Source organism: Amblyomma americanum, chromosome 5 (assembly GCF_052857255.1).
Source record: "Amblyomma americanum isolate KBUSLIRL-KWMA chromosome 5, ASM5285725v1, whole genome shotgun sequence".
Taxonomy (NCBI): domain Eukaryota; kingdom Metazoa; phylum Arthropoda; class Arachnida; order Ixodida; family Ixodidae; genus Amblyomma; species Amblyomma americanum.
The window spans coordinates 29,080,773-29,095,246 of record NC_135501.1 but is presented as its reverse complement, the minus strand read 5'-3'; positions in this window follow the sequence as shown (position 1 = coordinate 29,095,246).

Genomic DNA, 14,474 nt, shown 5'->3' with positions numbered 1-14,474 from the left:
TTCCTTAAAACCAATTTTCATTTCATTTTCCTTTCCTTACGACCCGGTTCATGTGTCACCGAGATATGTGAGACAGGCGTCCTTTCCTTAAATGTCCAACGGGCCACGCATCGCTCCGAACGGGCGATGGCGTTCTGTGCACTCCTTGGCAACGCTGCAACACGCTGTCGCGTCTCACTATTAAAGACGAAGCTTAAGCGTCTTCCAAATCTTTAGAATCGCTTCAACATGCTACAGCAGCACAGCGCAAAAACATGCACCAAGTGTCGCTCCCCACCCTCCCTGATTTGATTTCAGGAAGACAATATTTTTAGTTCCGCATCAAATATGAGTAACGTCAAACTCGCCATCATGCTGAAGATAGTCTATGTGAGATAAAAGGATTCTCTGCAAGAACAGGTGCGGTATGTCGAATTAAAAGCAGCACCGACATATTATGTTGTCAGGTAACTGTTATGTTTGCTTTCAGTTAATACCTGTTAATGGCACACTCACTGGAGAGTGTTCCCTGTGACCGCCAGTATAGCGCGTTCAGACGCCATGCGTACGGTTTAAATTTTTTTTAACTGGCCGTATCCATGTTAAGAACACACGAGTAAAACACAAACGTTTCATGCTGTCCTATTGGTCCATGATTCTTATGATGTTATTTAATGTTATATATATATATATATATATATATATATATATATATATATATATATATATATATATATATATATATATATATATATATATATATATATATATATATATTGTTACGTCGGGGAAGGAATATTGTCACCGGCGAAAATACAAAGAACAAAGCTGTTCACTCGGGCGAGGTTTGCCAACACCGCCGCGCTCGTTCTGGACAAAGAAGACGTTCGGCTACGCGCTCGGGAACACAGTTCGACCTCCAGGTGGCGCCGGCAGAAAGTCAGCAGCGTGGCATTGCCCCTCCCATCTAAGAGGCATCGACTCGATGCTGCACGCGAGGGGAAGAAAAAAAAATAAGGCGAAAGGTAATGGCGGGGTTGGGTCCGGGGCTAACGGGAATAAAACTGCTTCATTCGCGCCACGTGGACGACCTCGGACGTCGGGTGTCGAGAGGACCGGACAGTTCCTTGAGGGAGCACCTCGTAGGTCACCGCGCTGAGGCGGCGTAACACCTGGTACGGACCAAAGTAACGGCGAAGAAGCTTCTCGGAGCGCCCTCGCAAACGGATTGGGCTCCACACCCAGACTTGGTCACCGGGTGTGTAAATCACCTCCCTGCGGCGGAGGTTGTAACGCTCGGCGTCGCGTTGTTGTTGGCACCGGATTCGCTGTCGAGCAACTTCGGCGTCACGGACAAATTGGTCGGCATCCACGACAGAAGAGGGAGTAGGATCCGGAAGAAGCATGGCGTCCAGCATGGTCAAGGCTTCGCGACCGTGCACCAAATGGAAAGGAGTGAAGCGCGTCGTTTCGTGAAGCGCAGTGTTGTACGCGAACGTTATGTAAGGAAGTATCCGGTCCCAGTTCGCGTGGTCATCGTCGACATACATAGAAAGCATATCGGCAATTGTCTTGTTAAGCCGCTCAGTCAGTCCGTTGGTTTGCGGATGGTAAGCTGTTGTCTTTCGATGGCTGGTGCCACTGAGTCGAAGTACCTCGTTCGTAAGTGCCGACGTAAACGGGGTTCCCCTGTCAGTTAATACGACCGTTGGAGCTCCGTGACGAAGCACAATGTTATGAATGAAAAAACTTGCGACTTCGGCGGCGGTACCACGGGGAAGAGCCTTGGTCTCACAGTAGCGGCTGAGATAGTCAGTGGCAACAGCAATGTACCGGTTACCCATGGAAGACGCCGGAAACGGACCGAGTAAGTCCATGCCGACCTGTTGAAATGGGAGGCGCGGGGGATCGATAGGCTGCAGGAGCCTGGCTGGTTTAGTCGGTGGCGTCTTCCGGCGCTGACATTCTCGGCAGGTTCGGACGTAACGGCGGACAACCGCAGCAAGCTTGGGCCAGTAGCACTTGGTGCGTATGCGCGCCAACGTGCGGGAAAACCCGAGATGGCCCGAAGAAAGGTCGTCGTGGCACGCGCGCAGAACTTCGTCACGAAGCGCAGCTGGCACTGCAAGCAGATAGACAGTGTCCGTTGGGCCGTAGTTCTTTTTGTAGAGTACCCCATCGCGCAAGCAAAACGATGACAGTCCGCGCTTGAAGCGCCGAGGTGGAGATGGGGCGATTCCTTCAAGGTATTCTATGAGGGGCAGCAGGTCAGAATCGGCCCTTTGTTGTTGGGCAAGGGTGGACGTGGTGAGAGCACCAAGAAAAGCGGAATCGTCGTCGGACTCGTCAGTGGGGCACAGGATTGGGGCGCGGGATAGACAGCCAGCATCGCTGTGTTTCTGGCCAGACTTGTGCACGATGGTGACATCAAATTCTTGTAACCGAAGACTCCATCGAGCAAGCCGCCCCGAGGGATCCTTCAGGTTCGCCAACCAACAGAGTGAATGGTGGTCGCTCACGACCCGAAACGGGCGGCCATACAAGTACGGACGAAATTTCGTAACGGCCCACAGCACAGCTAGACATTCCTTTTCCGTTGTGGAATAATTGACTTCTGAACGGGACAAAGTGCGACTGGCGTAAGCAATCACGCGTTCTAGACCATCATGCCGCTGAACAAGGACCGCGCAGAGGCCAACGTTACTAGCATCAGTGTGCAGTTCAGTGTCGGCCTCTTCGTCGAAGTGGCCAAGCACAGGCGTACACTGCAGACGGGACTTGAGTTCTGTGAAGGCGCTGTCCTGGTCTTGGCCCCAGATGAAGGGTTCAGAATCCTTCGTCAGGCGGGTCAAAGGCTCTGCTAGCCGGGAGAAATTGGGAACAAACCGGCGATAGTACGCGCAGAGGCCCAAGAAACGACGCAGGTTCCGTTTGTCTGTTGGCTTAGGGAAGGCAGCTACGGCGGCCGTCTTTTCGGGATCTGGACTAACACCTCGTGCGCTGACAATGTGACCAAGAAACTTCAGCTCTTGAAATGCAAAGTGACATTTCTCTGGCTTGAGAGAGAGACCAGCGGAACGTATGGCCTCGAAAACAGCACGCAAGCGTTTCAGGTGCTCATCAAACGTGTCAGAGAAGCTCACGACATCGTCAAGATATACGAGGCATGTCTGCCACTTCAGACCGGACAGCACGGTGTCCATCATTCGTTGGAACGTGGCAGGGGCCGAGCACAAGCCAAAAGGGAGTACCTTAAACTCGTATAAACCGTCAGGCGTAATAAAGGCGGTCTTCTCTCGGTCGCGTTCGTCGACCTCTATTTGCCAATACCCACTGCGGAGGTCAAGGGATGAAAAGAAGGTGGCATGGCGCAGGCGGTCTAGGGAATCATCAATGCGGGGCAGAGGGTACACATCTTTTTTCGTGACGGTATTCAGGCGCCTGTAATCGACGCAGAACCTGAGGGTGCCATCTTTCTTCGTGACGAGAACAACAGGCGATGCCCAGGGGCTCGTGGAAGGTTGGATGACGTCGTCCTGGAGCATCTGTGTAACTTGGCGGCGGATGGCATCGCGTTCTTTGGAAGACACGCGATAAGGGCGCTGGCAAATTGGTCTTTGGTCGTCAGCAACGACAATTCTTTGCTTGGTAAGCGGCGTCTGTCGGACCTTGGAAGTTTCCGCAAAACAGTCGCGGAAGGAATAGATTAGGCTTTGCACGCAGTTTTTCTGACTGGCCGAGAGGTGCGGGTTCACGTCAGTCGGAATGGCTGTAGCCGTCGCGTCGGCGAGGTCTGACGTGGTGGATAAAGAGCACTGCCTCGTACACTCTCCAAGCTCGTCAAAATAAGCGACGACTTCTGACTTCGTCAAATGTTGCGGTTCACGAGTAAAGTTCGTGACTAAGATTTCGGTACGACCATTGGCAAGGTCTACTAGGCCTCGGGCGACACAAACTTGCCGAGCGAGTAGCAGGGACATGTTCGCTTCAGCAATGCCAAGAGCGCCGGTGCTGTCAGTACACTCGACTGTGACGAACTTGCTGGCTCGCGGAGGGATTGTTATGTGGTCGTCACATATGCGCAACATTACTTTACAGGGCTCGGTGGTTGTGTTAACGGCTCGCTGGGCGGAAAAAGATACCATGAGTTCCTGAAGGTTTATGATCGCACCATACTCGTGAAGGAAATCCATGCCCAGTATGAGGTCCTTTGAACAGTAAGCTAACACGGCAAAGGAGCCGGTGAAAGTAAGACCACGGATTTGGATGCGGCAAGTGCAGACGCCGATTGGTGTCACGACATGGCCACCGGCAGTGCGGATCACGGGTCCACACCAAGGCGTCAGAACCTTACGGAGTGTCATGGCTAGCTCCCTGCTCATCACAGAAAAATCAGCGCCGGTATCGACGAGTGCGGTCAGTTCATAACTGTCGACGGTTACTAAAATTTCAGCGGAAACTAATCGTTCGCAGCACGTCGGTGAGGTCGTCGGATCGGGTCGTTGACGCTCGGGCCGTCGCGTCCAATCGTCGGGTGGAGGCTGTTGACTTCGTGCAGCGGCGGCGGCCCTACCCCCGGAGGACGCCGTCTTCAGTTTTCCCGCCGAGGGGACGTGCCTCCGAACTGACCGGAGGTTGAGGGCCGACTGGGCGTAGCAAAGCGCCTCGGGGATGGCGATCGCGACTGTCGCCGCTGTGAGGTCGGGGGCGGCACTTGAGAGTTCAGGTACTCCTCTATGTCCCGCGGTCTTTCACCATAGCGCGGTCGAGGCGCGTCCGGTGGGAATCCTCTCAGACCCATCCGCCGGTACGGGCAATTCCGCAGAACATGGCCGGGCTCCCCGCAGTGGTAGCAGAGCGGACGATCGTTGGACGTTCGCCACACGTACGCTTTGCGGAATGGAGGGCACGGGTCCTGCTGCTGCTCGATGGGACGCACGTAACGATGGGGTGGTGGTTGTTCGGCAACGGGGCGAAACGCTTGCGGCGCCGAGGCAGGTCGGCGCAGGGCATCGCTGTAGGACATTACGTGCGGCTCCGAAAGGGGTGCTGGGGGTGGCTGCACCGCTCGCCGGATTTCGTCACGGAGAACATCGCCTGTCGACGGTACGCTTTCTGACGGAGCACTCAAGTGGAGGTGTCGCAGTTCTTCGCGGACAATGCTCCGCACAAACGCTCGCAGCGCCTCATCCCCGGGGCCTGGCAAAGACGCGCAGTACTGAGCGGCCGCTACATTTGCCTGACGGCCGTATTGGGCACTCCGTTCCTGCAAGGAACGTTCTATGGTCGTCGCTTCCTTGGCAAAGGCGGCGACAGTTCTCGGAGGGTCGCGCATGAGGCCAGCGAACAGCTGCTCCTTTACCCCACGCATAAGGTGCCTCACCTTTGTAGCTTCGGGCATGGCTGGGTCTGCCCGATTGAAGAGGCGGGTCATGTCCTCAATAAACATGGCCACGCTCTCGTTGGACTGCTGTGACCTGGAGCGAAGGGCAAGTTCGGCATTCTCCTTTCGGTCGCTCGAACTGAACGTGGCGAGCACCTCGCGGCGAAAAGCTGCCCAGTTAGAGAAGGACGCCTCGTGGTTCTCGAACCACGTTTTCGCCGAGTCTTGCAGTCCGAAGTACACGTTCAGCAGCTTTCGCTCGTCGTCCCATTGGTTGAACGCGGCCACACGGTCAAAACCGGCCAACCAATCTTCTACATCCTCGAACCGGTCGCCGTGGAAGGATGGTGGCGACCGAGGTGCAAGAAAGACGAACGGCGGGGCACTGCCGAAGGACTGACCTGTCTGGCTGCCAGTGGCGGAAGTCATGGCCCGAGCAGGAATCGTGAGTGGCTCAAATTCGGGTTGCAGGCCTCGCAGGCGACGGCTCGCTTTGTGGACAGGTGTGGCGTCTGCTCGTCGGGGAGAAGCGTCAGGGCTATCGTCCCGGTCAGCGTACATGGGATGATACCCAGCACGGCTCCACCAAAAATGTCACCGGCGAAAATACAAAGAACAAAGCTGTTCACTAGGGCGAGGTTTGCCAACACCGCCGCGCTCGTTCTGGACAAAGAAGACGTTCGGCCACGCGCTCGGGAACACAGTTCGACCTCCAGGTGGCGCCGGCAGAAAGTCAGCAGCGTGGCAATATAAAAGCTATTACGTAATTGGGAAGAAAACACTGCGCAGGAGCGCAGGTATTTTAGGAGTAATCTTCAAGGTTGGTTTTGATCCTAATGGATAAAAAACAGCATAGTTGGAACATATAAAACTAAGTAATCTATTTTTAAGCTACCGACACCACCTTAAGAGCGAAACAGGAGCGCGTCCCTTTTGCTTGAACATCTTTGACAGCATCAATGTAAAAGTGTGACGTGTGAGTCACACTGGACAGAATCGAAACCGCTTTATTGAAATAATACCACTGCTTAAATAAAGCTACGGCGGTGGCCAGTTATCAGCACATCCGGTGATGCAACACAGGCACAGAACTGGCGCACGCTGTCTTGTGGCACACCTACGTCACAGCGCGCGGAGGCACAAGCTATCCCATCCCTTCCCTCTTAGCCATCGATGCCGTAACGCCGCACGGGGTGACGTTGGCGAGTGGAACGCTGGAGCGGCTGCGACGTCTCGGGCTCCGGAGGTCCCAGGGCCGGGCTTGACATAGACGGCAGAACGAGCGAGGGACAGGTTTGATGGTCCGTGGCCCAGGGTTTAGGGCACCATGCTCTGCGAACGTTGCTCCGGTGGTGTCGGTGCACAGCTCCGTCTACCGTCCGCAGCTCGTACATGACGTGGCCTAACCGTCGCAAAACGCGAGCAGACAAGCACTCGGGCCCTGGCCGACAGTTCCGCGCGTACACCACGTCACTCGACTGAAAACCTATTGGTGGCGGCTGCCGAAGGCATCATGCGTCGCTCTCATCCGGGGCGGTTCTGAACTTTTCGCCCAGCATGACTTCGGCTGGCGATTTCCGGTCTCGGTGTGCGGCATGGAGTGCTGTTTGAACAGAAATCGTTCAATATTGCGTAATACGGTACCTTGTCTCTGTTTCAGAAATGCACACTTCTGTTCTCGGACCATCCGCTCCGCCCTTCCGTTGCTTGCTGGGCGGTACGGCGCTGTATACATATAACGCATACCATTTAGTTCCAGGAAAGCTTGGGTTTCCCTGCTTGCAAAAGCCGTGCCATTATCTGGCACAACCTCGTCGGGCAAACCATGTGCTGCAAACATTTTGCGCAACTTTTCAATTACTGTAGATGACTGGAGAGACGGCATCACTTCGATTTCTACCCAGTTTGACAGGGCGTCTGCCACCACCAAAAAAAAAAAGACACGCCCTGGACGGGTCCTGCGAAATCCACGTGTATTCTACTCTACGGTCGTTCGGGCTTTGTACAGAAATGCGTTGGCGTCCTAGGTTTACTCTGCCTGCTTTCCTGGCATGGCGTGCAGTGCCTGACAAACTCGACGACCTTTTCATCCATCTTCAACCACCACACGTACGATCTAGCGATTGCCTTCATGGCCATGTGCATAAGACTGAACTTGCTTCTGCAATGCATCTGGAATTATTACGTGGCTCCCACATAGTACACAGTCACGAAGTACGGACAACTCATTTTGCCTTACTGAATATGCAGAATACTCCAGGGCTACCCATTCTCGCGGCCAGCCCTAAAGGATCCATTGCTGCACCTGTAACTGCTGAAGGCTGCCACTCCCGTTGCGCTCACTGGAGGGTGCTCCAGAGCGTCCAGTAGGGGTATGTCGCCCGGCGCCTCGGTCTTTTGGCGGGTTAAGGGGCCGGTAACTTGCTAAGGCAGTCGGCGTTTCCATGGTCCTTGGTTTTCCTGTACTCCAGCACGTAATCGTATGCTGACAGCATTAGCGTCCACCTTAACATGCAGGGAGAAATAACTGCCGGAATTTAGTTGTAGCGCTCGAAAATTCCTAGCAGGGGTTAGTGACCCGTGATAATGAGCAAATTCCGCCCACAAAAGTATTGGTGAAAATGTCGAGCCCCAAAAACCACGGCAAGGGTCCCACTGTCAATCTGAGGATAAATGCACTCCGCCCTATATTGCGTTATGGACGCATACGCCACAGGCTGCGCTTTTTTATGCTGTAACGATGAGCCAGAACTGCTCCCACACCCACAAATGATGCGTCACATGACAACGCTAACGGAGCATCTGTCTTATAATGCGCCAGCAACGAGTTAGAGGTTAGCAACTTCTTCAGGCCCTCAAACGCTTCCACATGATCTGCAGCCCAGTTCCATGCTATGTTGCTATCCAACGAACGATACAGCTTTTCAGCTACCTTTTTTCTGCCCTTCAAGAACTAATTATATAAATTTATCATACCCAAAAAAGCTTGCAGTTCCTTTTTGTTCTTGGGTTCAGCAGCCTGTTGGATGGCCTCGACTTTAACATTCGAGGGGTAGATGCTTTTTGCGTCAGTCCGATGCCCTAAAAACTCAAGGCTGTCCTTGAAAAACTCGCACTTTCCTGCTTGAACTCTGAGCCCCGATTTGGACAAGCGGCTAAGGACTTCAACCAACATCCGCCCATGTTCCTCAATTGACCCGCTGGCAATCAGTATTTCGTCTAGGTAAGTAGCTACTTGCGGCATCCCGGCCAACAGTGTCCATAGTTGTTTGAAAAACCTCGGGGGCAACGGACACGCCGAACGGCAAACGACAAACTTTGTATAGCCCCTGCACGGTGTTAATCGTGAGCAACTCCGCCGTTTCTTCATCGACCAACAGTTGCTGATAGGCCTGCGTCAGATCCAGCTTGGAAAAATCACGCCCGCTTCCTGATCTAGCAAAAAGTTCCTTGCTTGTCGGAAGTGGGTGTACATTGCCTTTGATGACCTGGTTCACAGTGCTTCGATAATCCCCGATTATTCCGAGGAAGCCATTTTTTCCGCACCATGACGATTGGCGTTGCTCAGTTGGAATATTGAGCGATTGGCAGAATTCCCAGTTCCACCATGCGGTTCAGCTCCGCCACGACTTCCTACCTTATCTCAAACAGAATGCTACGACATTTCAGGAACCCGGTTTGGGCGCCCTCCTTAGTTCGATGTGGATGCGGGGTAGGGTAGAGCCTGGAAACGTCTCACTGAAGACATCTGGAAACATTTACAAAATTTCTTCTGGTGTGGCGTTGACGCTATAAAGACTCGCTCTGCTGATTTCCAACTGCTGGAAGCAATCCCGGCCCAGCAGAGTGTTTCCCTCATTTTCCACTACCACTAGTGGCAACTGAAATTCTCTGCCTTAGAACTTCACGGGCATGGACGCTTTTTCCAGCAAGTCGAGTCCTTCCCTTGACTAGGTAACGAGTTGCGTGTTGCAATCTTTCAGCTTGATCTGTTTTGCCCCTTGTAGGTTTCTAAAATTTTTCACACTAATAATCGATCTTCCGGCAGCTCCAGAATCTACTTCCAGAGGCACGATTTCTTTCCAAATCTCTTTAGCGATGACGTAATTTGACCTCCCACTTTTTACTGCGCTGATACTTATCAACTATTCGTACTCGCTCTTCACTGAATCTTCCGTATCATCCAGCTGCAATTCCACTTCTGCTTGCTTCTTTCGGCGTGCTCTTGATAAGTGTCCCTTTCCACCGCAGCTGAAGCACACAGAATCTTTGTATCTGCAATGCCATCCTGCATGGGCTCCCAAGCAGCGAAAACAACGCCGCTGCCTTTCTGGCTGCTTCATGCTGTCCACCCTTCTTACTTCCGCCGTCAACTCCTGCTGGCACTCGGGCTCCTGTGCATTGCTCATTACTTTTTGCTGCTTGGCAGTCATTTCAGCCGTTAATGCTAATTCCTATGCCGTCTCGAACGTCAGATTCTTTTCCGCTAACAATCGCTGTTGAATCACACTGTCAGAAATTCCAGAAACCAAATGGCCACGCAACAATACCTCAGCGCAACGGTTCTTCACTCCTTCTTTTAACTTTCAATCCCGTGCATTCCTTCCCCCCTTTCCTTTCTTCAACTTATGCCTCATGGCACACTTCTCGAATAAAAAAAAATTCCTCTAATGGAAATTTTCTACCGCCAAATCCGCAGTTCTTGGATAACTTCCACAAAGCAGTGACATAGTCAACCACGCCCTCTCCGTCTTGTTGGTCCTGCTTCGAAAAGACGTACCTCGCGTATAGTTCAGATGGCTTCTTTACTGCGTGGACGGTTACTTAGTAGCCCACGTTGGGCGGTCGCGAAGCCTTGACGAGGCTGCTATGAGGGATTACGTCTCTGGCCCACAGCACCTGAGCAACACACAGCTCGTTTGTCCTCATCCATTGTGAGCTTGCTAGCTGCGCACGATAAGGCAATGCGCTCGACATTGCTAACCACGACGAATTTTCACTGAGGTCCAAATCTAGAATGCGACTCCCGAAAGCCATGCTGCCGGCCAACCTGCCCTTGCGCGGATCCTACCGTGCCTCGTCGCCACTGCAACAGCCTGACGCGTGAACCGCACTGCACAGAATCAAAAACCCTCTATTGGAAGAATACCACTGCTTAAATAGCTACGGCGGGGGACAATTACTAGCACACCCGGTGATGCAACACAGGCCCAAAACAGGCGCATGCTCTCTTGTGGCGCACCTACATACCAGCGCGTGATTGCGCAATTTATCACAATAAACCTAAACGAATGTGACGATGGCAGGCACATTTACCATCTGTTGTTCGCAGCGCACGTTGCTAGCTTCACATACCATGGGCTGGAGTTGGACACTGCATCTCTTATCCACGCCGCATAGGCAGCAGTCCCTAAGCACGCCAGTCGCATTAAACCCTTCCCCGTCTAGTACGCAGAAAATTCTTTCAAACACTCTAGCAAATCATGCTGTTTCCAAGTTGCCCCAAAATTCCTCGCAAAGAGGTTATTCATGGCTTGCAGCTTCAATGGCCGTATTTTGTTTGCGTACTTCTTTCGTGTCTCTGGCGCTCCTACAAGGCTTTTTCCTTGGAAAAAATTACTTCATTCTTTAATATGCACGTGCCTCAGGGGCCAGAGATACAGACGAGCCACAGAAGCCACCTTGGAGGTGGCGCGGCTGACAGAGTCATGCCGAACCTCTAAACTCCGAATGAATGAACAAAACTTCATTGAAGAGGATTCTTAAGGATGTGGTTCAAAGCCTAGTTCAGGATCCAATGGGCGCTGCAGCTCTCCTTGCCCTTTCCGCTAGCTGCTGCTGACGGTCTGTGTCCGAGGTGAAGAGTATGTGAGGCCAACTGCTGAGGCCTAGGGTTTTGTATGCTAGCTGCGTTGGATTATTTTGACACGTCCATGCCATGCATTATAGAGTTGCTATTTCGTTCAAGATTGTAATTCTGAAAGCTATAGCGCTGCTGGTAATAACAAGGTTTTTGTGAAAAGCCTTTTGGTGACCTAGGCTTATGCAGAATACCTTACAACCACCAGAGCGCAGCAGGGTTTTAGGGCAGGGCCTTTAGACATAGTGTAAAAATGTTGTTGAGCCAGACCTCTGTTCTATTTTGTTGTGGCTTGAGAGAATGTTGTAGCCCCTCACAGCTGCTTCGGCTTTCTCTGCGCCCGCTCCTAAACCGGAGTCGCTACCCACCCTGATCTCTACACTACCGCTACAACCGATTGAGCCACCATCCAGGGTTGGGCAAGTCATGCCAGCATCGATGCCAGCATCGGTCTCTTGCCAACATTTTCTAACGAACAGCTCTTCTTCCAGTGCTTCCGGGGACGCCCCACGCCCGGTGCGCGACCTCGCCTTCTCGAACTCACCAGCATCATCCCACGCTTCCAAATACATGCGCGCCGATGTTGACATCGTCGGGCGCCGGCGCCCAGCCGATGCCAAGAGTGCTCTGCCCAACCCAGTGCTCCTGACCATCTCTGCTCTCTGCCGCAGAGACTGCCCGCAGCCCGGAACTGTTGACACTGACTCTGCTAACTTTCCACCACCAGTTTCCGTACTTACGCCATTCGAGCAGCACACGTGGGAGGACAGCTTTGTGCGATTCATTGCTTCCCACTCCAATGGAGAGGACGTGCAGGCAGTTCTGCTGATCCCGTTTTCACTCGCCTCCGCACTTGCCCGCTTACTTCGCCGCCATCTTCCACCTCGGTCCGCACCGCTAACTGCTTATCCCGCTGCAAAGAAACGCGCCGGTTGCGTCCACTTCACCGTGCCTGCTTGCCGCCAGGCTTCCCTACCCGAGAGGCATTGGAGACTGCCCTCCTGAACTGCTTTACACTGGACTCCCAAAGGACGCTGGTAAAGCGGGCGCGAGACGGGGCCTCGTCGTGCTGTGTCCCGGATTGAGGATACCGACCATGCAGAGGGGTCTTCTGACTCCCAATCTTTGTTTCTGAGCAAAAGAGGTTTTCACCACCACCACCCACACCGGCCTACTTTTCACCGAAGCCAACTCCTTTTTGAGGACCGTATCAATTGTTAAGCGCCTTCTTCCACGTGTTCGCTCTGCTTGCAGGTCAAGTAAGCCCATAACCCCTTCTCCTCCTTTTCTTCCCGTCACTAACACCTCGGAGCTCACAGCTGAAAGTACGCCAACCTCTCAGCCTTGTCCACTGTGCAGCACCCAACCCCGCCCTCCCGAATTTCTTGCGGGTACTGTACGGCCGTACACGAACTTCAGACAAAACCCGGACCCCTAAAGCCTTATTCTTTACGTGCATGCATGTACTATCGGGGAAAAAAGTTCTTACTCGATGCAGCGGGAACCGGAGAAACGAAAAACTGCATCGTAACGCCATCTACGGACGACATCTGGGATCGAGAAAGCCAGTGGGAGCCCTTTATTATCTGCAGGCATGTCACATGACTCGTTTCAATGCTTCGTGCTTCAGCTCGCCAAAATGCCGTGCGGCGCCGCAGCAGTAGCAATCTGATGGCCATCTTCATTTTGTGTCTTCATTATTGCTACTGCTGCGTCAAGCGACATGCCTGCAAATAATAAAGGGCTCCCACTGGCTGTCTCGATCTCAGATACCGCCTGTAGATGGTGTTCCGATGCAGTTTTTCGTTGCTCCGGCTCCCGCTGCGTGGACTATACCACTTTTGTGCCAGACGGTACATACGCTTTTTTCTTCACCGCGCTTTCTTCCTGAGCTTTACACAGACATCGTCTTTGTATTTCTCATCTATCGCGCATTGTGCTAGGGAGGGGGGGGGGGGGTAGCACTTGTAGAGGTGCTACAGGTAGAGATTGTAGCCAGAAGCGTGAGCTGGAACGCATGCACAGGACAACATATTCAATGGCAACCGGCCACAGCCAGCAGCGTCTGCGACCCGCTCCGCCAACTCACCAGCGGCTGCCACCAGACCTTTCTCAGTAAATGTGGACAACCTTCCACAATGTATTTGGTAGATCTGATATGATGTATGGAAGCCATCAGCACAAATGAAAGACCAATTTATTCAGTATGCAAAGAAACTCGTGCTGTTATGGTAGAGCTCGTAAATGTCGTACGCCTCATCACTGGAGAAAGAGAAGTAATCTTTAATGAGTCTGAAAGAAGCTGCTTTGGTACAGGGCGGAGCCCTCAGTCCCCTGCTGCGACGACTTCCCGGGCGTGAAGCAGTCGCTGGCCTAAAGCGATATGTAGCGCCCGTGAGTATCGCGGGGACGAAGCCACTCGCTACTCAAAAACGTGGTCCACCAGCACATCAACATTCTCGTCATCATTAGCTAGGGCTTTTGCACTGCAAGGCAGATGTTGCAAAAACCTCTAATAAGCCCAGTTTCGGACCAGCCTCGCCCACCCTACCCCACAAAATGTCCTAACTGCATGTCCCCTCCTGACTCGCTGACGCTTTTAGCTGCTTCCTGTACCTCGGGTTCACTCTATTAGGCTAAATGATCATAGCTTATCTCTTCGCTCCATTACTTGCCCTAGCCTAAGCTTTGTTCATCCTGCTGATGCCTCCCAGGAGTGCTTGTAACAGACGCTGCCGTCTGTCTCAAATGTTCCGCTGTCATTTTCCTTTCAAAAGCTTGCTGTGCGCTCTTTAATTAATTCCGTCTTGTTAAGACGAGTGTTTTGACATTGTACCGGCGCATTTTTTTGCGCAAGTAATATGAATACCGCACGATCAGCCGGGACACAAAAGACACACAAGCGACAAGACCAGCACGAGCATTCGCCCGGTCGTTTGCGTCTATTTTCTGTCCCCGTTGGTCGCGCCGTCTTCATATTGCTTTCACTATGAACCAACTGGCACAAACAAGAGTTTTACTTGAGCATTTTTTTTTTTGCTGGCAGACATCTGTGGATGGATTTTTGTCCACAAAACTCTGCGAACCGATAATTGTCCGCAGAGAGTGCACTCAAGGTGTGGGTGGTAAGCACGACGAAGCAGCCGCATGCGCCTCCCGAGTTCATAAGGAACCGGTCCCACTTGCGAGTTTGTGCGGCTAACTTCGGGAATCTGGCCGCTTTGGCGCCTGGTCGATGAGCAGAATGGCATT